The sequence below is a fragment of the Scyliorhinus torazame genome, chromosome 2, assembly GCF_047496885.1.
Source record: "Scyliorhinus torazame isolate Kashiwa2021f chromosome 2, sScyTor2.1, whole genome shotgun sequence".
In the NCBI taxonomy this organism is placed as follows: domain Eukaryota; kingdom Metazoa; phylum Chordata; class Chondrichthyes; order Carcharhiniformes; family Scyliorhinidae; genus Scyliorhinus; species Scyliorhinus torazame.
This window is the reverse complement of record NC_092708.1, coordinates 10,052,303-10,080,296: the sequence shown is the minus strand read 5'-3', so window position 1 is coordinate 10,080,296 and position 27,994 is coordinate 10,052,303. Positions and strand designations below refer to the sequence as shown.

The window sequence follows — 27,994 nt, the reverse complement described above, 5'->3', positions numbered from 1 at the left end:
CCCTCTCACCTTAAACCTATGCCCCCTAGTAATTGACCCCTCTACCCTGGGGAAAAGCCTCTGACTATCCACTCTGTCTATGCCCCTCATAATTTTGTATACCTCTATCAGGTCGCCCCTCAACCTCCTTCGTTCCAGTGAGAACAAACCGAGTTTATTCAATCGCTCCTCATAGCTTATGCCCTCCATACCAGGCAACATTCTGGTAAATCTCTTCTGCACCCTCTCTAAAGCCTCCACATCCTTCTGGTAGTGTGGCGACCAGAATTGAACACTATACTCCAAGTGTGGCCTAACTAAGGTTCTATACAGCTGCAACATGACTTGCCAATTCTTATACTCAATGCCCCGGCCAATGAAGGCAAGCATGCCGTATGCCTTCTTGACTACCTTCTCCACCTGTGTAGCCCCTTTCAGTGATCTGTGGACCTGTACTCCTAGATCTCTTTGACTTTCAATACTCTTGAGGGTTCTACCATTCACTGTATATTCCCTACCTGCATTAGCCCTTCCAAAGTGCGGCACTCCCTCAGTACTGACCCTCTGACAGTGCAGCACTCCCTCAGTACTGACCCTCTGACAGTGCAGCGCTCCCTCAGTACTGACCCTCTGACAGTGCAGCACTCCCTCAGTCCTGACCCTCTGACAGTGCGGCACTCCCTCAGTACTGACCCTCTGACAGTGCAGCTCTCCCTCAGTACTGACCCTCTGACAGTGCGGCACTCCCTCAGTACTGACCCTCTGACAGTGCAGCACTCCCTCAGTACTGACCCTCTGACAATGCAGCACTCCCTCAGTACTGACTCTCTGACAGTGCGGCACTCCCTCAGTACTGACCCTCTGACAGTGCAGCACTCCCTCAGTACTGAACCTCTGACAGTGCAGCACTCCCTCAGTACTGACCCTCTGACAGTGCAGCACTCCCTCAGTACTGACCCTCTGACAGTGCAGCACTCCCTCAGTACTGACCCTCTGACAGTGCGGCACTCCCTCAGTACTGACCCTCTGACAGTGCGGCACTCCCTCAGTACTGACCCTCTGACAGTGCGGCACTCCCTCAGTACTGACCCTCTGACAGTGCGGCACTCCCTCAGTACTGTCCATCTGACAGTGCGGCACTCCCTCAGTACTGACCCTCTGACAGTGCGGCACTCCCTCAGTACTGACCCTCTGACAGTGGGGCACTCCCTCAGTACTGACCCTCTGACAGTGCGGCACTCCCTCAGTACTGACCCTCTGACAGTGCGGCACTCCCTCAGTACTGACTCTCTGACAGTGCAGCACTCCCTCAGTACTGACCCTCTGACAGTGCAGCACTCCCTCAGTACTGACCCTCTGACAGTGCAGCACTCCCTCAGTACTGACCCTCTGACAGTGCAGCAGTCCCTCAGTACTGACCCTCTGACAGTGCAGCACTCCCTCAGTACTGACCCTCTGACAGTGCGGCACTCCCTCAGTACTGACCCTCTGACAGTGGAGCACTCCCTCAGTACTGACCCTCTGACAGTGCAGCACTCCCTCAGTACTGACTCTCTGACAGTGCAGCACTCCTTCAGTACTGACCCTCTGACAGTGCAGCACTCCCTCAGTACTGACCCTCTGACAGTGCAGCACTCCCTCAGTCCTGACCCTCTGACAGTGCAGCACTCCCTCAGTACTGACCCTCTGACAGTGCAGCACTCCCTCAGTACTGACCCTCTGACAGTGCAGCACTCCCTCAGTACTGACCCTCTGACAGTGCAGCACTCCCTCAGTACTGACCCTCTGACAGTGCAGCACTCCCTCAGTACTGACCCTCTGACAGTGCAGCACTCCCTCAGTACTGACCCTCTGACAGTGCAGCACTCCCTCAGTGCTGACCCTCTGACAGTGCAGCACTCCCTCAGTACTGACCCTCTGACAGTGCAGCACTCCCTCAGTACTGACCCTCTGACAGTGCAGCACTCCCTCAGTACTGACCCTCTGACAGTGCAGCACTCCCTCAGTACTGACCCTCTGACAGTGCAGCACTCCCTCAGTACTGACCCTCTGACAGTGCAGCACTCCCTCAGTACTAACCCTCTGACAGTGCAGCACTCCCTCAGTGCTGACCCTCTGACAGTGCAGCACTCCCTCAGTACTGACCCTCTGACAGTGCAGCACTCCCTCAGTACTGACCCTCTGACAGTGCTGCACTCCCTCAGTACTGACCCTCTGACAGTGCGGCACTCCCTCAGTACTGACCCTCTGACAGTGCAGGGCTCCCTCAGTACTGACCCTCTGACAGTGCAGCACTCCCTCAGTACTGACCCTCTGACAGTGCAGCACTCCCTCAGTACTGACCCTCTGACAGTGCTGCTCTCCCTCAGTACTGACCCTCTGACAGTGCAGCACTCCCTCAGTACTGACCCTCTGACAGTGCGGCACTCCCTCAGTACTAACCCTCTGACAGTGTGGTACTCCCTCAGTACTGACCCTCTGACAGTGCAGCACACCCTCAGTACTGACCCTCTGACAGTGCAGCACTCCCTCAGTACTGACACTCTGACAGTGCGGCTCTCCCTCAGTACTGACCCTCTGACAGTGCAGCGCTCCCTCAGTACTGACCCTCTGACAGTGCAGCACTCCCTCAGTACTGACCCTCTGAGAGTGCAGCACCACCTCAGCACTAACCCTCTAACAGTGTGGTACTCCCTCTGTACTGACCCTCTGACAGTGCGGCACTCCCGCAGTACTGACCCTCTGACAGTGCAGCACTCCCTCAGTACTGACCCTCTGACAGTGCGGCACTCCCTCAGTACTGACCCTCTGACAATGCAGCACTCCCTCAGTACTGACCCTCTGACAGTGCAGCACACCCTCAGTACTGACCCTCTGACAGTGCGGCACTCCCTCAGTACTGACCCACTGACAGTGCAGCACTCCCTCAGTACTGACCCTCTGACAGTGCAGCACTCCCTCAGTGCTGACCCTCTGACAGTGCAGCACTCCCTCAGTACTGACCCTCTGACAGTGCAGCACTCCCTCAGTACTGACCCTCTGACAGTGCAGCACTCCCTCAGTACTGACCCTCTGACTGTGCAGCACTCCCTCAGTACTGACCCTCTGACAGTGCGGCACTCCCTCTGTACTGACTCTCTGACAGTGCGGCACTCCCTCAGTGCTGACCCTCTGACAGTGCAGCACTCCCTCAGTCCTGACCCTCTGACTGTGCAGCACTCCCTCTGTACTGAACCTCTGACAGTGCAGCACCACCTCAGTACTGACCCTCTGACAGTGCAGCACTCCCTCAGTACTGACCCTCTGACAGTGCAGCACTCCATCAGTACTGACCCTCTGACAGTGCAGCACTCCCTCAGTACTGACCCTCTGACAGTGCAGCACTCCCTCAGTACTGACCCTCTGACAGTGCAGCACTCCCTCAGTACTGACCCTCTGACCGTGCGGCACTCCCTCAGTACTGACCCTCTGACAGTGCAGCACTCCCTCAGTACTGACCCTCTGACAGTGCGGCACTCCCTCAGTACTGACCCACTGACAGTGCGGCACTCCCTCATTACTGACCCTCTGACAGTGCAGCACTCCCTCAGTACTGACCCTCTGACAGTGCAGCACTCCCTCAGTACTGACCCACTGACAGTGCGGCACTCCCTCAGTACTGACCCTCTGGCAGTGCAGCACTCCCTCAGTACTGACCCTCTGACAGTGCAGCACTCCCTCAGTACTGACCCACTGACAGTGCAGCACACCCTCAGTACAGACCCTCTGACAGTGCAGCACCACCTCAGTACTGACCCTCTGACAGTGCAGCACTCCCTCAGTACCGACCCTCTGACAGTGCAGCACTCCCTCAGTGCTGACCCTCTGACAGTGCAGCACTCCCTCAGTACCGACCCTCTGACAGAGCGGCACTCCCTCAGTACTGACCCTCTGACAGTGCGGCATTCCCTCAGTACTGAACCTCTGACAGTGCAGCACTCCCTCAGTACTAACCCTCTGACAGTGCAGCACTCCCTCAGTACTGACCCTCTGACAGTGCGGCATTCCCTCAGTACTGAACCTCTGACAGTGCGGCACTCCCTCAGTACTGACTCTCTGACAGTGCGGCGCTCCCTCAGTACTGACCCTCTGACAGTGCAGCGCTCCCTCAGTACTGACCCTCTGACAGTGCAGCACTCCCTCAGTACTGACCCTCTGAGAGTGCAGCACCACCTCAGCACTAACCCTCTAACAGTGTGGTACTCCCTCTGTACTGACCCTCTGACAGTGCGGCACTCCCGCAGTACTGACCCTCTGACAGTGCAGCACTCCCTCAGTACTGACCCTCTGACAGTGCGGCACTCCCTCAGTACTGACCCTCTGACAATGCAGCACTCCCTCAGTACTGACCATCCGACAGTGCAGCACCACCTCAGCAGTAACCCTCTAACAGTGCAGCACTCCCTCTGTACTGACCCTCTGACAGTGCGGCACTCCCTCAGTACTGACCCTCTGACAATGCAGCACTCCCTCAGTACTGACCCTCTGACAGTGCAGCACACCCTCAGTACTGACCCTCTGACAGTGCGGCACTCCCTCAGTACTGACCCACTGACAGTGCAGCACTCCCTCAGTACTGACCCTCTGACAGTGCAGCACTCCCTCAGTACTGACCCTCTGACAGTGCAGCACTCCCTCAGTACTGACCCTCTGACTGTGCAGCACTCCCTCTGTACTGACTCTCTGACAGTGCGGCACTCCCTCAGTACTGACCCTCTGACAGTGCAGCACTCCCTCAGTCCTGACCCTCTGACAGTGCAGCACTCCCTCTGTACTGAACCTCTGACAGTGCAGCACCACCTCAGTACTGACCCTCTGACAGTGCAGCACTCCCTCAGTACTGACCCTCTGACAGTGCAGCACTCCATCAGTACTGACCCTCTGACAGTGCAGCACTCCCTCAGTACTGACCCTCTGACAGTGCAGCACTCCCTCAGTACTGACCCTCTGACAGTGCAGCACTCCCTCAGTACTGACCCTCTGACCGTGCGGCACTCCCTCAGTACTGATCCTCTCACAGTGTGGCACTCCCTCAGTACTGACCCACTGACAGTGCAGCACTCCCTCAGTACTGACCCTCTGACAGTGCGGCACTCCCTCAATACTGACCCTCTGACAGCGCAGCACTCCCTCAGTACTGACCCTCTGACAGTGCAGCACTCCCTCAGTACTGACCCTCTGACAGTGCGGCACTCCCTCAGTACTGACCCACTGACAGTGCGGCACTCCCTCATTACTGACCCTCTGACATTGCAGCACTCCCTCAGTACTGACCCTCTGACAGTGCAGCACTCCCTCAGTACTGACCCACTGACAGTGCGGCACTCCCTCATTACTGACCCTCTGGCAGTGCAGCACTCCCTCAGTACTGACCCTCTGACAGTGCAGCACTCCCTCAGTACTGACCCACTGACAGTGCAGCACACCCTCAGTACAGACCCTCTGACAGTGCAGCACCACCTCAGTACTGACCCTCTGACAGTGCAGCACTCCCTCAGTACCGACCCTCTGACAGTGCAGCACTCCCTCAGTGCTGACCCTCTGACAGTGCAGCACTCCCTCAGTACCGACCCTCTGACAGAGCGGCACTCCCTCAGTACTGACCCTCTGACAGTGCGGCATTCCCTCAGTACTGAACCTCTGACAGTGCAGCACTCCCTCAGTACTAACCCTCTGACAGTGCAGCACTCCCTCAGTACTGACCCTCTGACAGTGCGGCATTCCCTCAGTACTGAACCTCTGACAGTGCGGCACTCCCTCAGTACTGACTCTCTGACAGTGCGGCGCTCCCTCAGTACTAACCCTCTGACAGCACAGCACTCCCTCAGTACTGACCCTCTGACAGTGCAGCACTCCCTCAGTACTGACCCTCTGACAGTGCGGCACTCCCTCAGTACTGACCCTCTGACAGTGCAGTGCTCCCTCAGTACTGACCCTCTGACAGTGCAGCACTCCCTCAGTACTGACACTCTGACAGTGCGGCGCTCCCTCAGTACTGACCCTCTGACAGTGCAGCACTCCCTCAGTGCTGACCCTCTGACAGTGCAGCACTCCCTCAGTACTGACACTCTGACAGTGCGGCGCTCCCTCAGTACTGACCCTCTGACAGTGCGGCACTCCCTCAGTACTGACCCTCTGACAGTGCGGCACTCCCTCAGTGCTGACCCTCTGACAGTGCAGCACTCCCTCAGTACTGACCCTCTGACAGTGCAGCACTCCCTCAGTACTGACACTCTGACAGTGCGGTGCTCCCTCAGTACTGACCCTCTGACAGAGCGGCACTCCCTCAGTACTGACCCTCTGACAGTGCGGCACTCCCTCAGTGCTGACCCTCTGACAGTGCAGCACTCCCTCAGTACTGACCCTCTGACAGTGCAGCACTCCCTCAGTACTGACCCTCTGACAGTGCAGCACTCCCTCAGTACTGACACTCTGACAGTGCGGCGCTCCCTCAGTACTGACCCTCTGACAGAGCGGCACTCCCTCAGTACTGACCCTCTGACAGTGCGGCGCTCCCTCAGTACTGACCCTCTGACAGTGCAGCACTCCCTCAGTACTGACACTCTGACAGTGCGGCGCTCCCTCAGTACTGACACTCTGACAGTGCGGCGCTCCCTCAGTACTGACCCTCTGACAGAGCGGCACTCCCTCAGTACTGACCCTCTGTCAGAGCGGCACTCCCTCAGTACTGACCCTCTGACAGAGCGGCACTCCCTCAGTACTGACCCTCTGACAGAGCGGCACTCCCTCAGTACTGACCCTCTGACAGTGCGGCTCTCCCTCAGTACTGAACCTCTGACAGTGCAGCACTCCCTCAGTACTGACCCTGAATGAATAATAATTTAAACACTCTAATTGATGTCGGACTCCTGCTGTGGCGCTCCTGTTTGTCAGCGTTTCCTTTCGCTGCCAGTTACTGAGTTCGCTCTGTTGCAATGGCAGCTGGTGTTACTCCTGCACTGTCAGATCCCAGGATGGGACCCTGGCGTGGTCATCCTGGGTGGGATCCTCCATCCCGCTAGCCGGCCAATGGTGTGTCCCGTTGTGGGCATCCCCACGTTGGGAACGTCCCTGGCATGAGTGCGTTGCCAGGGAAACGGTGAATCCCGCTGATGGACAATCCTGCCCCCTATCTTTTATCTTTTGTTCAGAGGTGCGGATGAACAGAATTGAAGGACTGCCAATTAACCTTTCACAACACGATCAGACACTTGTTGAGCACGATCAGATTGTCGATAATACACTACTCCATGACTTCCATTGCACCTTCACAGATATGTTCAGATTTATAAGCATTACACCAGTTACAAAATCTTTCTAATGCTCTGACGTTCACAATAAGTACCCAGTCCATGAAAGCCAACAGGTGAAATATGGTCAGACTCACAACACTCTGAAACTAAGTGACGTCTGTCACACACAACAGCATCTGTGCTGGCCTCACTGGGACTCTGTCTTTCATTCATGTCTCCACTCACCACACTGAATGAACTCATTTGAAATCCTCTCCTACACCTCTCTTTCTGCTCAATACTTTCTGCCCCGGCTTGGGTCACTGTCTGTGCGGAGTCTGCACGTTCTCCCCGTGTGTGCGTGGGTTTCCTCCGGGTGCTCCGGTTTCCTCCCACAGTCCAAAGATGTGCAGGTTAGGGGGATTGGCCATGATCAATTGCCCTTTGCGTCCAAAATAGTTAGGTGGGGTTACTGGGTTGTGGGATGAAGTGGTGGTGTCGGCTTGGGTAGGATGCCTTTTCCAAGGGCCGGTGCAGACTTGAAGGGCTGAATGTCCTCGTTCTGCACTGTAAATTCTTTGATTCTATGATACCTCCATCAAGGATCCACTTCCAGGATTTCAGTCTCTCCTTTCAGTATTCCTTTGCCCTGGATCACTACGTGCATCGTAGCTTCCAAACAATCTCTCAGGCGGCCAGCTACGCCGATATAACACCAGTGCTTCATAGGCTGGATTAAGGTGTCTCCAACCTTTGTGTTACAGCAGATGTCTGGCTTCTCACTAGCTGGCTTCACCTGGTCGTCACCTACCAGATCTGCCTTTAACTGAGAGCCTTTCACTCTGCTGTCTTCTTTAACTTCGGCTGACAGTACCTTCCTCAGGTTCTGGTTCTTGTCCTTTTGACTTCAGTCGTACTGGGACTTCTCTTCTCATTCCCTGGTTTCTGACTGACCTTCAGTTTCTGGCGCTTTTTGACCCTTACTCCATCGTCCTGTCTGTACTGGCAGCCTCTGCGAACAACGTCTTGATTCTTGGGTTAACTGGTCCCAACTGAAAACATTGCATCTAGTTTTCAGTCTGGGCCTCTGGTTGTTAAGCAGCAGCTTCAGGTTTCTTTCTCATCTATAATTGCTTTTACGTCACAAACCCTGAATGAGAAGGCAGGTATAGTTTTAAGTGAAACTAAAAACTATAGACAGGCAGGCACCTTTGTTTAACATGAAGCAAAGCTAAAGTTTTAACCCTTTATTAGCTCACACGTACAGGGACACAAATTAACTATACACTTAAGCATACTTTATTTCTTTTTTAATTTTTAAAAAATTCTCCTCCTTTTTCACATTTTCTCCCACATTTACACCCATCAACAATAAACAATAATCAGCAAGATATGTCAATCCCCATAATAACAACGATCCCATCCGCCCACCAACCCCAAACATCAGCCCGCATGTTTACATAAACAAATGACACAAAGGAATCAGGGATTACCCATAGTCACCCTTAATCTACACAGCCCCCCTTCCCCCCCACACCCCCCCCCCCCCCCACCCCACCCCCCCCCCCCCCCAACTCATGTTCGATGTTATCCAGTTCTTGAAAGTGCATAATAAATAGCGCCCATGACTTGTAGAACCCCTCCGAGCTTCCCCTCAGTTCGAACTTAACCTTCTCAAGGGTCAAGTATTCCAACAGGTCCCCCCGCCACGCCAGGGCACAGGGTGGAGAGGCTGCTCTCCATCCCAGCAGGATCCGCCTTCGGGTGATCAACGAGGCGAAGGCTATGGTATCTGCCTCCGCTCCAGTTTCCAACCCTGGCTGGTCCGACACGCCGAATATGGCCTCCTGGGGACCCGGGTCCAGTTTCACACACACCACCTTGGAAACTACCCTAAACACCTCCTTCCAGTACTCCCCTAGCTTTGGACAGGACCAAAACATATGAACGTGATTCGCGGCCCCCCCCCCCCCCCTCCCCGCAACGCTCACACACATCCTCTACTCCTTCAAAAAATCGGCTCATCCTCGCCCTCGTGAGGTGCGCTCTATATACCACCTTCAGCTGTATCAGCCCCAACCTCGCACATGAGGTGGAGCATTCACTCTCCAGAGCACCTCACACCAGACCCCCTCCTCTATAACCTCTCCCAGCTCTTCCTCCCACTTTGCTTTGATCCCTTCCAGTGGTGCCTTATCCTCTTCCAGAATAGCTCCTTACACCGCTGACACTGCCCCCTTCTCCAGTCCCCTTGCTGTCAGCACCTCCTCCAGCAATGTGGAGGCCGGTTCCTCTGGGAAGCTCTGTATCTCCTTCCTGGCAAAATCCCGAACCTGCATGTACCTAAACATTTCTCCCTGCTCTAGCCCATACTTCGCTTCTAGCTCCCTCAATCCTGCAAACCGACCCCGAAGAAACAAATCTTTTAACGTCTTAATCCCCTTCTCTTCCCATTTCCGAAAACTTCCATCCCACCTCCCTGGCTCAAATCTGTGATTCCCCCGAATCGACATTTCCCTTGACCCTAAACCCAACCCGAAGTGTTGGCGAAACTGCCTCCAGATTTTCAATGAAGCTATTATTACCGGACTCCCTGAATATTTCCCCGGAGCTATCGGGAGCGGCGCTGTTGCTAGTGCTTTCAGCCCCGACCCCCTGCACAAACTCTCCTCCATTCTGACCCACTGAGAATCCACCCCTCTGACCCAGCTCCGCACTTTCTCCACGTTCGCCGCCCAGTAGTAGTACAACAGGTTCGGGAGACCCAAACCCCCTGCCTGCCTTCCCCTCTGTAGCAGCACCTTTCTCACTCTGGCCACCTTCCCTCCCCATATGAATGAGGTAATCCTTCCCTCAATCTCCCTGAAAAAAGACTTTGGCAGGAAAATCGGTAGGCATTGAAAAATAACCAGGAATCGCGGCAACACATTCATTTTAACCGCCTGTACCCGACCCGCCAGTGACAGAGGAAGGCCGCCCCACCTTGCCAGATCGCCTTTCACTCTCCCCACCAAACTAGTGATGTTGTACCTGCGAAGCCTCCCCCACTCCCGGGCAACCTGCACCCCCAGATACCTAAAATGAGTCCCTGCTCTACGGAATGGCAGCCCCCCCACACCTGCCCCCACCCCCAGCCGAGACACCACAAAATACTCACTCTTGTCCAGGTTCAACTTGTACCCCGAGAAAGACCCAAATACCCGCGGTAGCTCCAATATTCCTCCTACCGACGCACTCGGCTCCGACACATACAGCAGCAAGTCGTCGACATACAAGGACACCCTATGCTCTATCCCCCCCCGCACTATTCCTTTCCATGCTCCCGAACTTCTCAATGCGATGGCCAACGGCTCAATCACAAGTGCAAACAGCAGGGGGGACAGAGGACATCCCTGTCTCGTCCCACGGTGGAGAGAAAAGTATCTCGAACTGATATTATTTGTGCGGACACTCGCCTTCGGTTCCTTATATAATAGCTTTACCCAGTTCACAAACCTTGGTCCAATCCCAAACCGCTCCAGCACTGCCATCAGGTACCCCCATTCTACCCGATCAAACGCCTTCTCGGCGTCCAATGCCACAACTACCTCTGTTTCCTTTCTTTCCGCCGGTGCCATAACAACGTTCAAAACCCTCCTAATGTTCGAAAACAGATGCCTCCCTTTCACGAACCCCGTCTGATCCTCCCCTATTACCTTCGGAAGGCACTCCTCCAGCCTACCCGCCAGTACCTTCGCCAACACTTTTACATCCACATTCAGAAGTGATATGGGCCGATACGACCCACGCTCCGTCGGATCCTTATCTTTTTTTAGTAACAGGGAAATCGATGCCTGCCCCAAGGTTGGCGGCAACACCCCTTTCCCTATCGCCTCCTCAAACATCCCCACCATCAGGGGTGCCAACCTATCCTTAAATATTTTATAATATTCCCCCGGAAACCCATCCGGCCCTGCCACCTTCCCCAACTGCATCCTCCCAATCGCATCCTTTATCTCCTGCTCCACTATTGCTCCTTCTAATGTAGCCCTGTCCCCCTCCCCTAGCCTCGGGTACTCCAACCCATCTAGAAATTCCTGCATCTCGCGGTCTCCCCCGGGTGGCTCTGATTTGTACAACCTCTCATAAAACTCCTCAAAAACCTTGTTAATCAGCACTGGAGCCACCACCAACTTCCCTGCCCTATCCTTCACCTGAAGCATTTCCCTTGCCCCTGCCTCCCTCCGGAGCTGACCTGCTAACAGCCCCGCCTTATCTCCATGTTCATAAACTGCACCCCTTGCTCGTCTCAGTTGGCGCACCGCCTTCCTGGTGGACAGTCGGTCGAAGCTCGCCTGTAGTTCCTGCCTCTTTTCCAGCTTCGCCGGGTCCCCATCCTCTGCATACCTCCTATCTACCTCCAACATCTCATCTATTACCCTCTGCCGCTCCAACCTCTCCTCCTTATCCACCCTGGCCTTAAACAAAATTACCTCACCCCTCACCACCGCCTTTAGAGCCTCCCAGACGGCTGCCTTCGACACCTCCCCCGTACAATTGAAACCTACATATTCCTTAATTACCTTTTCAATTTTCTCACAGAACACTTGGTTCCCCAAAAGCCCCACATCCAGTTTCCACCCCGGTCTCTGCGCTGCCCCCTTCTCCAGCACCATATCCACCCAATGTGGAGCGTGATCTGACACTGCAATTGCAGAGTATTCCGACTCCTGAACTCCAGCCAGCAAAGCCTTCCCCACCACAAAAATGTCGATCCGCGAGTATACCTTATGGACCGCTGAGAAAAACAAATACTCCCGTTCCCTTGGGTGCAGGAACCTCCAAGGGTCCACCCCTCCCATTTCCACCATTAGCCCAGCCAGCGCCTTCGCCCCCCCTGATGGGACCAGCGAGCGCGGCCGTGATCTGTCCAACCTTGGCTCCTGCACCAGGTTCCAGTCCCCCCCCCACAATCAGCTCATGTGTGTCCAAGTCGGGAATAGCCCCAAACACCTTCCTCGCGAATCCCACATCGTCCCAATTGGGACCGTATACACTTAACAGCGCCACTAATCTCCCCTCCAGCGCCCCTGTCACAATCACATATCTACCCCCCTGATCTGCCACCACCTTCTCCATCCGGAAGCGTACCCTTTTGCTGACCAGCACCGCTACCCCTCGAGCCCTTCCATCAAATCCGGAGTGAAACACTTGGCTAGCCCAGCCCTTTTTAAGTCTCACCTGGTCCTTCACCCTCAAGTGAGTCTCCTGCAGCATTGCTACATCGGCTTTCAAACTTTTAAGATGTGCAAGCACCCTTGACCTCTTGACCGGACCTCCTAGCCCTCCCACGTTCCACGTGATTATCCTTACTGGGGGTCTATCACCCCCCCACCTTTCTTATCCACCATCACCATACCACCGGGCCCTGCCCCATAAGCCTGCCCCGCCCCTGTCCATTGTTAACATCGAACCCCTTCCCCCCCTCTCAAGAACCCCCCCTACAAAAACATCCCCCAACATCCCTCACCTTACTTTATTTCTAACTCACAAACAAGTAAATATAAATTGTCCATAACAACTCTATTTCCTAACCCATGGAATAGGGGAATGGAGTTAATGGCTAATTATAGGAATCACTTCATCTGCAATAGCTGAAGACATGCGGGTAAGGGAAAGGCTCCAGCTCTGAAAAGTTTGGAATCAGAAATTGTTTGAAGAGGTAAACAAGCTTCCATGTGTTTCGCGCCTGCCCCCTCTATGCTGATTTCTTGCCCCAATACCTCCACTACCTTCTGCAGTGCACTGTGATAGTCGAGGTGTGCTGATGGCTTTTTAAACAGTCTGATTCTGGAGCAGAATGCGGAGGAAACTCCTGTATTCCTGTTTCAAGATGATTGCGGCCCAAGGAATGTGAGGAATTCTTGAGGCAGGAAAGTGCTGCGATTGAGATTTAATTAAAGTGAAAAGAAACGTAAATAAACAGAGCAAGGGCTGTGATCGGAAACCCTGCTTCTGCACACACTTTCACACTTGCCCCAGTCCTTGGCACTAGCAAAGGAGACCAGGATTCCCAGGATAGTTAACAATGTGACAACGCGAGCCTTGGCTGAAAGCACCACTATATCAGTCACTCAGGTGGCTAGTCCAACAGACTGAGTGGGTTTCCAGACTTCACACACTTACCGGACATGCTTATCCGACTGAATGTTAATTCAGGGGCCAGAGTGGGGGACCTCCTGGTTCAGTGGCTGCCATGGAGCTCTCGTGGTTCAGTAACTCGTTTATCTGTCTGTGAACCGGAAGGTCGGGGTTGCAAGGAACAAAGAAATGTACAGCACAGGAACAGGCCCTTCGGCCCTCCAAGCCCGTGCCGACCATGCTGCCCGACTAAACTAAAATCTTCTACACTTCCTGAGTCCGTATCCCTCTATTCCCATCCTATTCATGTATTTGTCAAGATGCCCCTTAAATGTCCCTATCGTCCCTGCTTCCACCACCTCCTCCGGCAGCGAGTTCCAGGCACCCACTACCCTCTGTGTAAAAAACTTGCCTCGTACATCTCCTCTAAACCTTGCCCCTCGCACCTTAAACCTATGCCCCCTAGTAATTGACACCTCTACCCCGGGGAAAAGCCTCTGACTATCCACTCTGTCTATGCCCCTGATAATTTTGTAGACCTCTATCAGACTGGACATAGAAAACTAAATGGTAGAATTTAGTAGGACTGCACGGTAGCACATTGGCAAGCACTGTGGCCTCACAGCTCCAGGTTCCCAGTTTCGATTCCCGGCTTGGGTCACTGTCTGTGGGGAGTCTGCAAATTCTCCCCGTGTCCGCGTGGGTTTCCTCCGGGTGCTCCGGTTTCCTCTCACAGTCCAAAGACGTGCAGGTTAGGTGGATTGGCCGTGCTAAATTGCCCTTACTGTCTAAAAAGGTTTGGTGGGTTTACTGGGTTACAGGGATAGGGTGGAGGTGTGGGCTTGAGTAGGGTACTCTTTCCAAGGGCAGGTGCAGACTCGATGGGCCGAATGGCCTCCTTCTGCACTGTAAATTCTATAATGTTAAAGTGAGACTGGGGGTGGGAGGGGGGGGTACACAAATCACTGAAGGTAATGGGACAAATTAGGAGGCTGTTGAAAAATGATATGGGACAACTTATTTTATTAAAAGAGAGAGAGAGAGGGTACTCAAAGCAGGAACGTTACAGTAAACTCTTTCAAAATCACTGGTTAAGCTCCAGTTGAAAGAAAGTGGAAAAGGCTGCACTATTAACACCACTGAAGGCCCACTCAAGGGACCTCTCACTGAGATACAGTTCCACACACACTGACTCTCACTGGGATACAGTTCCACACACACTGACTCTCACTGGGATACAGTTCCACACACACTGACTCTCACTGGGATACAGTTCCACACACACTGACTCTCTCTGGGATACAGTTCCACACACACTGACTCTCACTGGGATACAGTTCCACACACACTGACTCACACTGGGATACAGTTCCACACACACTGACTCTCATTGGGATACAGTCCCACACACACTGACTCTCACTGGGATACAGTTCCACACACACTGACATTTACTGGGTACAGATTCCACACACTGACTCTCACTTGGATACAGCTCCACACAAACTGACTCTCACTGGGATACAGTTCCACACACACTGACTCTCACTGGGATACAGTTCCACACACACTGACTCTCACTGGGATACAGTTCCACACACGCTGACTCTCACTGGGATACAGTTCCACACACACTGACACCCACTGGGATACAGTTCCACACACACTGACTCTCACTGTGGTACGTGTCCCACACACACTGACTCTCACTGGGATACAGTTCCACACACACTGACTCTCACTGAGATACAGTTCCACACACACTGACTCTCACTGGGATACAGTTCCACACACACTGACTCTCACTGGGATACAGTCCCACACACACTGACTCTCACTGGGGTACAGTTCCACACACACTGACTCTCACTGGGGTACAGTTCCACACACACTGACTCTCACTGAGATACAGTTCCACACACACTGACTCTCACTGGGATACAGTTCCACACACACTGACTCTCACTGGGATACAGTTCCAGACAGACTGACTCTCACTGGGATACAGTCCCACACACACTGACTCTCACTGGGGTACAGTTCCACACACACTGACTCTCACTGGGGTACAGTTCCACACAGACTGACTCTCACTGGGATACAGTTCCACACACACTGACTCTCACTGGGATACAGTTACACACACTGACTCTCACTGGGATACAGTTACACACACACTGACTCTCACTGGGGTACAGTTCCACACACAATGACTCTCACTGGGATACATTTCCACACACACTGACTCTCACTGGGATACAGTTCCACACACACTGACTCTCACTGGGATACAGTTCCACACACACTGACACTTACTGGGTACAGATTCCACACACTGACTCTCACTTGGATACAGCTCCACACAAACTGACTCTCACTGGGATACAGTTCCACACACACTGACTCTCACTGGGATACAGTTCCACACACACTGACTCTCACTGGGATACAGTTCCACACACGCTGACTCTCACTGGGATACAGTTCCACACACACTGACACCCACTGGGATACAGTTCCACACACACTGACTCTCACTGTGGTACGTGTCCCACACACACTGACTCTCACTGGGATACAGTTCCACACACACTGACTCTCACTGAGATACAGTTCCACACACACTGACTCTCACTGGGATACAGTTCCACACACACTGACTCTCACTGGGATACAGTTCCACACAGACTGACTCTCACTGGGATACAGTCCCACACACACTGACTCTCACTGGGGTACAGTTCCACACACACTGACTCTCACTGGGATACAGTTCCACACAGACTGACTCTCACTGGGATACAGTCCCACACACACTGACTCTCACTGGGGTACAGTTCCACACACACTGACTCTCACTGGGGTACAGTTCCACACACACTGACTCTCACTGGGGTACAGTTCCACACAGACTGACTCTCACTGGGATACAGTTCCACACACACTGACTCTCACTGGGATACAGTTACACACACTGACTCTCACTGGGATACAGTTACACACACACTGACTCTCACTGGGGTACAGTTCCACACACAATGACTCTCACTGGGATACATTTCCACACACACTGACTCTCACTGGGATACAGTTCCACACACACTGACTCTCACTGGGATACAGTTCCACACACACTGACACTTACTGGGTACAGATTCCACACACTGACTCTCACTTGGATACAGCTCCACACAAACTGACTCTCACTGGGATACAGTTCCACACACACTGACTCTCACTGGGATACAGTTCCACACACACTGACTCTCACTGGGATACAGTTCCACACACGCTGACTCTCACTGGGATACAGTTCCACACACACTGACACCCACTGGGATACAGTTCCACACACACTGACTCTCACTGTGGTACGTGTCCCACACACACTGACTCTCACTGGGATACAGTTCCACACACACTGACTCTCACTGGGATACAGTTCCACACACACTGACTCTCACTGGGATACAGTTCCACACAGACTGACTCTCACTGGGATACAGTCCCACACACACTGACTCTCACTGGGGTACAGTTCCACACACACTGACTCTCACTGGGGTACAGTTCCACACAGACTGACTCTCACTGGGATACAGTTCCACACACATTGACTCTCACTGGGGTATGGGTTCTCTGTAGCTCCCTCCCTTTCTCTGGTGACTTGACCTTCAGTCCCTGCACCCTGGCTGGACAATTACTGTTTCAACTCTGCATTTTCCTCCTTTTCTGCTGTTCTTTCTGCCTCTCCGACTCTGTCTCTCTTTCCAGCTGTACTTTACTCTGTTTCTCCTGGATTTTATCTCTGTTTTTGTTTGTTTGTCTCGCTTTCTGTTTCCATCTCTGAACGATCTCCCAGCCTCTCCCTTGCCCTCTCTCCGTTGCTTTATTCATACCCATATATAGTGTTTTGTTGTAAAATCTCTCTCCGGGTGCCAGTATGCAGCTCTCTTCCAGTAATCCTGGTGTGAGAGGCTGCATCACGGCAGAGACAATTCAGGAGCGAGGGAAGCTCTCACTGCACAGACTGAGAACCCTTTTAACCAGTGGCTGGGATCAAGGTAGGGTTGAAGCTGCTGCTGCGAGCGGACACCATGGCTGAAGTAAGCTCTGTTCTCAGCATATAGGTGATCTTTCAGCTTTAGTTGGTGCAGGTGAGGTAAAAGTTGGGGGCTGTCTGTCCGCAGCCTTTCTGTTCTGTCAGTCTGCGTGTGCAGTTTCTCAAGTGATTGTCGCGGTTCGGGATTGGATTTGGGGGATGGTTTTATTCATCGTGCTCTTTCGCAGGGTGGATTGCAGCGGTGCGTCCTGGCCCCAGCAACCTGCCCTTCATTGCTTGTCAGCTTTGGAGACTGTGGGGCAGTCCCAGCGTCCACAGCTCATGGGCACAGGATTGGGACTGGACCAGTGACGGACACTGTAGCTTCCTGGTGGAGCTACAGGATAGGATTAATTGGACACTGAGGGAATCAAGGTCATTAAAGTGGAACTTGGATCAAGAGGATTACTAGCCCCCTTTCTGCTGCTATTTTCCCTGTACTTGTGCTTCCATTCTCTCTGTGCCCCACTATATAACAACTTACCCAACCACCCCCCGGATGAAGGGCATTGGAAGAGACCCAGGAGATGGTTCCCCCACCTGTCCACTCAGGTAATTGTGGCCATTTGTGGAATTCCACTGTCATTCAGCAGGTTGTCACTCAGGAAGCTGCCCGAATGCCCCCAGAAGAACCATGGTGCAGCACCCGAATATCACACAGTTAGGTCAAACAGCTGGGTCACAAACTGAGAATCAGTTGTCGATGAGGCGAAAGGCAGGGCTGTCTCCCCCCTCTGGCACCAACAAAGACCTGACAGAATGGGAGTGTGCGGGGAAAAGCACAAAGTCTGAATTCAATAGCTCCAATCAGAGAGAAAAAGGGTTCAAAAAGGGAAAAGATCACTTCGCAGCATGCGCCAGATTCCAGACACTGGGCGGCAGAGACAGTGTGGAGGCAGCTTTACTCTGTATTTAACCCCGTGCTGTACCTGTCCTGGGAGTGTTTGATGGGGACAGTGTAGAGGGAGCTTTACTCTGTATCTAACCCCGTGCTGTACCTGTCCAGGGAGTGTTTGATGGGGACAGTGTAGAGGGAGCTTTACTCTGTATCTAACCCTGTGCTGTACCTGTCCTGGGAGTGTTTGATGGGGACAGTGTAGAGGGAGCTTTACTCTGTATCTAACCCCGTGCTGTACCTGTCCTGGGGGTGTTTGATGGGGACAGTGTAGAGGGAGCTTTACCCTGTATCTAACCCCGTGCTGTACCTGTCCTGGGAGTGTTTGATGGGGACAGTGCAGAGCGAGCTTTACTCTGTATCTAACCCGGTGCTGTACCTGTCCCGGGAGTGTTTGATGGGGACAGTGCAGAGCGAGCTTTACTCTGTATCTAACCCGGTGCTGTACCTGTCCCGGGAGTGTTTGATGGGGACAGTGTAGAGGGAGCTTTACTCTGTATATAACCCTGTGCTGTACCTGTCCTGGGAGTGTTTGATGGGGACAGTGTGGAGGGAGTTTTACTCTGTATCTAACCCCGTGCTGTCCCTGTCCTGGGAGTGTTTGATGGGGACAGTGTAGAGGGAGCTTTACCCTGTATCTAACCCGTGCTGTACCTGTCCTGGGAGTGTTTGATGGGGACAGTGCAGAGCGAGCTTTACTCTGTATCTAACCCGGTGCTGTACCTGTCCCGGGAGTGTTTGATGGGGACAGTGTAGAGGGAGCTTTACTCTGTATCTAACCCTGTGCTGTACCCGTCCTGGGAGTGTTTGATGGGGACAGTGTAGAGGGAGCTTTACTCTGTATCTAACCCCATGCTGTACCTGTCCTGGGAGTGTTTGATGGGGACAGTGTAGAGGGAGCTTTACTCTGTATCTAACCCCGTGCTGTACCTGTCCTGGGAGTGTTTGATGGGGACAGTGTAGAGGGAACTTTACTCTGTATCTAACCCCGTGCTGTACCTGTCCTCGGAGTGTTTGATGGGGAGAGTGTAGAGGGAGCTTTACTCTGTATCTAACCCCGTGCTGTACCTGTCCTGGGAGTGTTTGATGGGGACAGTGCAGAGCGAGCTTTACTCTGTATCTAACCCGGTGCTGTACCTGTCCTGGGAGTGTTTGATGGGGACAGTGTAGAGGGAGCTTTACTCTGTATCTAACCCTGTGCTGTACCCGTCCTGGGAGTGTTTGATGGGGACAGTGTAGAGGGGGCTTTACTCTGTATCTAACCCGTGCTGTACCTGTCCTGGGAGTGTTTGATGGGGACAGTGTAGAGGGAGCTTTACTCTGTATCTAACCCCGTGCTGTACCTGTCTTGGGAGTGTTTGATGGGGACAGTGTAGAGGGAGCTTTACTCTGTATCTAACCCTGTGCTGTACCTGTCCTGGGAGTGTTTGATGGGGACAGTGTAGAGGGAGATTTGACAGAAATCTTTGGATCCTCCCTGTCTTCAGGGGATGTCCCGGAGGACTGGAGAATAGCCAATGTTGTTCCTCTGTTTAAGAAAGGTAGCAAGGATAATCCCGGGAACTACAGGCCGGTGAGCCTTACTTCAGTGGTAGGGAAATTACTGGAGAGAATTCTTCGAGACAGGATCTACTCCCATTTGGAAGCAAATGGACGTATTAGTGAGAGGCAGCACGGTTTTGTGAAGGGGAGGTCGTGTCTCACTAACTTGATAGAGTTTTTCGAGGAGGTCACTAAGATGATTGATGCAGGTAGGGCAGTAGATGTTGTCTATATGGACTTCAGTAAGGCCTTTGACAAGGTCCCTCATGGTAGACGAGTACAAAAGGTGAAGTCACACGGGATCAGGGGTGAACTGGCAAGGTGGATACAGAACTGGCTAGGCCATAGACGGCAGAGGGTAGCAATGGAGGGATGCTTTTCTAATTGGAGGGCTGTGACCAGTGGTGTTCCACAGGGATCAGTGCTGGGACCTTTGCTCTTTGTAGTATATATAAATGATTTGGAGGAAAATGTAACTGGTCTGATTAGTAAGTTTGCAGACGACACAAAGGTTGGTGGAATTGCGGATAGCGATGAGGACTGTCTGAGGATACAGCAGGATTTAGATTGTCTGGAGACTTGGGCGGAGAGATGGCAGATGGAGTTTAATCCGGACAAAAGTGAGGTAATGCATTTTGGAAGGGATAATGCAGGTAGGGAATATACAGTGAATGGTAGAACCCTCAAGAGTATTGAAAGTCAAAGAGATCTAGGAGTACAGGTCCACAGGTCATTGAAAGGGGCAACACAGGTGGAGAAGGTAGTCAAGAAGGCATACGGCATGCTTGCCTTCATTGGCCGGGGCATTGAGTATAAGAATTGGCAAGTCATGTTGCAGCTGTATAGAACCTTAGTTAGGCCACACTTGGAGTATAGTGTTCAATTCTGGTCGCCACACTACCAGAAGGATGTGGAGGCTTTAGAGAGGGTGCAGAAGAGATTTACCAGAATGTTGCCTGGTATGGAGGGCATAAGCTATGAGGAGCGATTGAATAAACTCGGTTTGTTCTCACTGGAACGAAGGAGTTGAGGGGAGACCTGATAGAGGTATACAAAATTATGAGGGGCATAGACAGAGTGGATAGTCAGAGGCTTTTCCCCAGGGTAGAGGGGTCAATTACTAGGGGGCATAGGTTTAAGGTGAGAGGGGCAAAGTTTAGAGTAGATGTACGAGGCAAGTTTTTTACGCAGAGGGTAGTGGGTGCCTGGAACTCACTACCGGAGGAGGTAGTGGAAGCAGGGACGATAGGGACATTTAAGGGGCATCTTGACAAATATATGAATAGGATGGGAATAGAAGGATACGGACCCAGGAAGTGTAGAAGATTGTAGTTTAGTCGGGCAGTATGGTCGGCACGGGCTTGGAGGGCCGAAGGGCCTGTTCCTGTGCTGTACATTTCTTTGTTCTTTGTTTGTTCTTTGTACTCTGTATCTAACCCCATGCTGTACCTGTCTTGGGAGTGTTTGATGGGGACAGTGTAGAGGGAGCTTTACTCTGTGTCTAACCCCGTGCTGTACCTGTCCTGGGAGTGTTTGATGGGGACAGTGTAGAGGGAACGTTACTCTGTATCCAACCCCGTGCTGTACCTGTCCTGGGAGTGTTTGATGGGGACAGTGTAGAGGGAGTTTACTCTGTATTTAAGCCCTTGCTGTACCTGTCCTGGGAGTGTTTGATGGGGAGAGTGTAGAGGGAGCTTTACTCTGTATCTAACCCCGTGCTGTACCTGTCCTGGGAGTGTTTGATGGGGACAGTGTAGAGGGAGGTTTACTCTGTATCTAATCCCGTGCTGTACCTGACCTGGGAGTGTTTGATGGGGACAGTCTACAGGAAATTTTACTCTGTATCTCACCCAGTGCTGTACCTGTCCTGTGGGTGTTTGATGGGGACAGTGTAGAGGGAGCTTTACTCTGTATCTAACCCCGTGCTGTACCTGTCCTGGGAGTGTTTGATGGGGACAGTGTAGAGGGAGCTTCACTCTGTATCTAACCCCGTGCTGTACTTGTCCTGGCACGTTGGATTGGGACAGTGTGGAGGGAGCTTGACTCTGTATCTAACCCCGTGCTGTACCTGTCCTGGGAGTGTTTGATGAGGACAGTGTGGAGGGAGCTTTACTCTGTATCTAACCCCGTGCTGTACCTGTCCTGGGAGTGTTTGATGGGGACAGTGTAGGGGGAGCTTTACTCGGTATCTAACCCCGTGCTATACATGTCCTGGGAGTGTTTGATGGGGACAGTATAGAGGAAGCTTTTCTCTGTATCTCACCCCATGTTGAACCTGTCCTGGGTGTGTTTGATGGGGACAGTGTAGAGGGAGCTTTACTCTGTTTCTAACCCCGTGCTGTACCTGTCCTGGGAGTGTTTGATGGGGTCAGTGTCGAGTGTGCTTTACTCTGTATCTAACCGTGTCCTGTACCTGTCCTGCGAGTGTTTGATGGGGACAGTGTAGTGGGAGCTTTACTCTGTTTCTAACCCCGTGCTGTACCTGTCCTGGGAGAGTTTGATGGGGACAGTGTCGAGTGTGCTTTACTCTGTATCTAACCCCGTGCTGTACCTGTCCTGGGAGTGTTTGATGGGTACAGTGTAGAGGGAGCTTTACTCTGTTTCTAACCCCGTGCTGTACCTGCCCTGGGAGTGTTTGATGGGGACAGTGTCGAGTGTGCTTTACTCTGTATCTAACCCCGTGCTGTACCTGTCCTGGGAGTGTTTGATGGGGACAGTGTAGAGGGAGCTTTACTCTGTTTCTAACCCCGTGCTTTACCTGTCCTGCGAGTGTTTGATGGGGACAGTGCAGAGGGAGCTTTACTCTGTATCTAACCCTGTGCTGTACCTTTCCTGGGAGTGTTTGATGGGGACAGTGTAGAGGGACCTTTACTCTGTATCTAACCTCGTGCTGTACCTGTCCTGGGAGTGTTTGATGGGGACAATGTAGTGGGAGCTTTACTCTGTATCTAACACCGTGCTGTACCTGTCCTGGGACTGTTTGATGGGGACAGTGTAGAGGGACCTTTACTCTGTATCTAACCTCGTGCTGTACCTGTCCTGGGAGTGTTTGATGGGGACAGTGTAGAGGGACCTTTACTCTGTATCTAACCTCGTGCTGTACCTGTCCTGGGAGTGTTTGATGGGGACAATGTAGTGGGAGATTTACTCTGTATCTAACACCGTGCTGTACCTGTCCTGGGACTGTTTGATGGGGACAGTGTGGAGGGAGCTTCACTCTGTATCTAACCCCGTGCTGTGCCTGTCCTGGGAGTGTTTGACGGGGACAGTGTAGAGGGAGCTTTACTCTGTATCTAACCCTGTGCTGTACCTGTCCTGGGAGTGTTTGATGGGGACAGTGTAGAGGGAGCTTTACTCTGTACTTAACCCTGTGCTGTACCTGTCCTGCGAGTGTTTGATGGGGACAGTGTGGAGGGAGCTTTACTCTGTATTTAACCCTGTGCTGTACCTGTCCTGGGAGTGTTTGATGGGGACAGTGTAGAGGGAGCTTTACGCTGTATTTAACCCTGTGCTGTACCTGTCCTGGGAGTGTTTGGTGGGGACAGTGTAGAGGGAGTTTTCCTCTGTATCTAACCCCGTGCTGTGCCTGTCCTGGGAGTGTTTGATGGGGACAGTGTAGAGGGAGCTTTACTCTGTATCTAACCCCGTGCTGTACCTGTCCTGGGACTGTTTGATGGGGACAGTGTGGAGGGAGCTTCACTCTGTATCTAACCCCGTGCTGTACCTGTCCTGGGAGTGTTTGATGGGGACAGTGTAGAGGGAGCTTTATTCTGTATCTCACCCTGTGCTGTACCTGACCTGGGAGTGTTTGATGGGGACAGTGTGGAGGGAGCTTTACTCTGTATCTAACCCCGTGCTGTGCCTGTTCTGGGAGTGTTTGATGGGGACAGTGTGGGGGGAGCTTTACTCTGTATCTAACCCCGTGCTGTACCTGTCCTGGGAGTGTTTGATGGGGACAGTGTGGGGGGAGCTTTACTCTGTATCTAATCCCGTGCTGTACCTGACCTGGGAGTGTTTGATGGGGACAGTCTACAGGAAATTTTACTCTGTATCTCACCCAGTGCTGTACCTGTCCTGTGGGTGTTTGATGGGGACAGTGTAGAGGGAGCTTTACTCTGTATCTAACCCCGTGCTGTACCTGTCCTGGGAGTGTTTGATGGGGACAGTGTAGAGGGAGCTTCACTCTGTATCTAACCCCGTGCTGTACTTGTCCTGGCACGTTGGATTGGGACAGTGTGGAGGGAGCTTGACTCTGTATCTAACCCCGTGCTGTACCTGTCCTGGGAGTGTTTGATGAGGACAGTGTGGAGGGAGCTTTACTCTGTATCTAACCCCGTGCTGTACCTGTCCTGGGAGTGTTTGATGGGGACAGTGTAGGGGGAGCTTTACTCGGTATCTAACCCCGTGCTATACATGTCCTGGGAGTGTTTGATGGGGACAGTATAGAGGAAGCTTTTCTCTGTATCTCACCCCATGTTGAACCTGTCCTGGGTGTGTTTGATGGGGACAGTGTAGAGGGAGCTTTACTCTGTTTCTAACCCCGTGCTGTACCTGTCCTGGGAGTGTTTGATGGGGTCAGTGTCGAGTGTGCTTTACTCTGTATCTAACCGTGTCCTGTACCTGTCCTGCGAGTGTTTGATGGGGACAGTGTAGTGGGAGCTTTACTCTGTTTCTAACCCCGTGCTGTACCTGTCCTGGGAGAGTTTGATGGGGACAGTGTCGAGTGTGCTTTACTCTGTATCTAACCCCGTGCTGTACCTGTCCTGGGAGTGTTTGATGGGTACAGTGTAGAGGGAGCTTTACTCTGTTTCTAACCCCGTGCTGTACCTGCCCTGGGAGTGTTTGATGGGGACAGTGTCGAGTGTGCTTTACTCTGTATCTAACCCCGTGCTGTACCTGTCATGATATTCAAACACACACATCATGATGGACACACTAACAGGCAAATCAGAGTACACAACACCACAACCAATCACAGACAAGAACACCAACCACATAAAAAGCACGAGCACGACACCTGGAGGTCAGTAGGTCTGGGGAGAAGGAAGCATGAAAGAGCTGTTGAAACACCACAAGCAGGGAGCCCCCCACGTGCAGAGTGCAAAGACCAAGTTGTAAATAGTGAGTTTAAATAAACAAGTGTTGTACCATATGCAACTGTGTTGGCTCTTCTGTGTGTTAGAACACCCAACACCACATGGTACAGGAGTGGATCGATACCTGCCTACCAACCTGCCATTCTGGACATGGACCACACCGGCAAACCGCAGCCGATGCAAGTCACGGGGAACCTAGGCACCAACTGGAAGCTCTACAGGCAGCGATTTGACCTGTACATCCGTGCCACCGAAAAACAGAATGTCTCGGATGATTCGAAGATTGCAATGCTCCTCTTCTACGCAGGCCCCCACCCAAATGATGTCTTTAATTCACTGGTGTTCGAGGAAGGCGAAAACCAGGCCAAATATGACACGGTCATCCTCAAAATGGACCAGCACTTTCAAACTGAAGTAAACGAAACTTTCGAAAGATACATCTTTCAGCAACGCCTGCAAGGTAAGGAGGAGCTTTTTCAACCCTTTTTGACGCACCTCCGGATTCTAGCGCAGTCCTGCGGTTACGGCACCACCACAGAGTCCATGATCAGGGACCAGATTGTTTTTGGCGTTGCCTCCAGTGGCCTACGCCAGCAGCTTCTTAAAATAAAGAGCCTCACCTTAGCGTCTGCTGTGGAAGCCTGTGTCCTCCATGAAAATGCGACCTGCCGTTTTGCCCGATTTCAGGCGTCCGAGTTGGCACGGAGGGGGTCCCCAGCCGTCGAATCGGCAAGCCAGGCCGCCCACGACGTTGAACGCATCCAGGCCGTCGATTTCTTCCCGCCCCACGGCCCGGACGACAGCGGCCGCTTCCCGCGCTTTTCGCGGTCTCCCGCGCAGGTGCGCGCCAAGAATAACGGCCACAACGAGGGACGCACTGCGCAGGCGCGCCCACCGCAAGATCGCACTGCGCATGCGCAGTGGCGCAACGAACGCCGTGACGTCATGACGTGCAGCAAGTGTGGAGGTCTACACTTAAAAGGGCAATGTCCTGCAAAATACCAACAGTGCAACAGATGTGCCATGATAGGCCACTACGCAGCCCGCTGTCGTGCGGCTCAACCCATGGATCCGGCGCATCCTCGACAACCTCGCACACGAGTCAGGACCGTCCAGCCCACGCATCAAGACTTCCAGTTAAGTGATGCAGATGACCAGGATGACTTCAGAGTTGCCGTCATTGATGTCAACAAGGTCAATGCCATCAATCCAGACGATGAGTGGTGTGCCACCCTGACGGTCAACCGATCGCGCGTCGCCTTCCGTCTGGACACCGGCGCATCCGCCAACCTGATTGCTTACTCTGCAGTCCAGGCCATGAAGGTCAAACCACTCATCACACCATCCCGGCTTCAGATGGTTGACTATAACGGGAACGTTATCCCGTCCGTAGGATCTTGCCAGCTACAGGTGACTCACAAGGGGTACACGGCCACACTCCCCTTCGAAGTTGTGGGCTCATCAAAGGACTCGTTACTGGGCGCACAAGCGTGTAAGGTCCTTCACCTGGTACAGCGCATCATGTCTCTCTCTCCAGATGAGATATCCGACTTCCCGGATGCTGAGTTCCACGCGAATCTCCATTCCCTCCTCGCTCACAACCAGGAGGTTTTTGAAGGCATGGGGACATTGCCACACACGTACAAGATTCGACTCAGACCGGACGCCATCCCTGTCGTTCACGCACCTCGCAGGGTTCCTGCGCCTCTCAAAGACCGCCTCAAGGCACAACTGCAGATTCTTCAGGACCAAGGGGTCCTATCCAAGGTCACGGAGCCCACGCCATGGGTCAGCTCCATGGTCTGTGTAAAGAAGCCCTCTGGCGAGCTCCGTATATGTATAGATCCAAAAGATCTGAACAACAACATCATGCGGGAACACTATCCCATCCCAAAACGAGAAGACCTCACCAGCGAGATGGCGCGAGCCAACATATTCACTAAATTGGATGCGTCCAAAGGATTCTGGCAGATCCAACTGGACCCGGCCAGCCGAAGACTATGCACATTCAACACCCCTTTTGGCAGATTCTGCTACAACCGGATGCCATTCGGCATCATTTCGGCATCTGAAGTATTCCACCGCATTATGGAGCAGATGATGGAAGGCATCGAAGGGGTACGTGTATATGTGGACGATATCATCATTTGGTCCACCACTCCGCAGGAACACATGCATCGTCTTCGACGTGTCTTCACCCGCATACGGCAAAATGGCCTGCGTCTCAACCGTGCGAAGTGTGCTTTCGGCCAGACGGAGCTGAAATTCCTCGGGGACCACATCTCAAGGTCCGGGGTCCGTCCCGATGCAGACAAGGTTAGCGCCATCACAGCCATGCCACGACCGGCTGACAAGAAGGCTGTCTTAAGATTCCTGGGCATGGTCAACTTCCTTGGGAAGTTCATTCCCAACCTGGCTTCTCATACAACAAACATGCGCCATCTCGTAAAAAAATCGACGGAATTCAACTGGCACCAGTCGCATCAGCAGGAATGGGAGGAGCTCAAGCACAAACTGGTCACGGCACCAGTGCTGGCCTTCTTTGACGCGACTCGCCCTACAAAGATCTCAACAGACGCCAGCCAATCTGGTATTGGAGCGGTACTCCTGCAAAAAGACAGCACGTCATCATGGGCCCCGGTTGCGTATGCCTCACGAGCCATGACCCCTACCGAACAGCGCTACGCGCAAATCGAAAAAGAATGCCTGGGCTTGTTAACTGGACTGGACAAGTTCCACGACTATGTGTATGGCCTGCCACGATTCACGGTCGAAACTGACCACCGCCCCCTGGTCAACATCATTAACAAAGACCTGAACGACATGACTCCTCGCCTCCAGCGCATCTTACTCAAACTCAGGAGGTACGATTTTGAACTGATCTACACTCCGGGGAAGGAACTCATAGTGGCGGACACTCTTTCCCGAGCAGTGAGCACACCACCAGATGCGGAGGGGTTCGTGCGTCAAATTGAGGCACACGTGACTC

The 27,994-nt window shown here is 52.9% G+C and overlaps 1 protein-coding gene across 8 annotated transcripts in view; it reads left to right on the top strand.

Annotated features, from left to right (window-relative positions):
* The window catches only part of tns1b (tensin 1b), a 1,628,779-nt gene that overhangs the window by 824,223 nt on the left and 776,562 nt on the right, over positions 1-27,994 (top strand). The window contains exon 1 of one of the 8 annotated variants that reach the window (XM_072468600.1): positions 17,355-17,434. The exons of 6 other annotated variants lie outside the window; for them this stretch is intronic. The gene's annotated coding sequence lies outside the window, so the exon portion shown is untranslated. Of the gene's footprint in view, positions 1-17,354; positions 17,435-17,470; positions 17,528-27,994 lie in introns of those variants that run through there. One more of the 8 variants, XM_072468606.1, reaches the window with a different exon arrangement.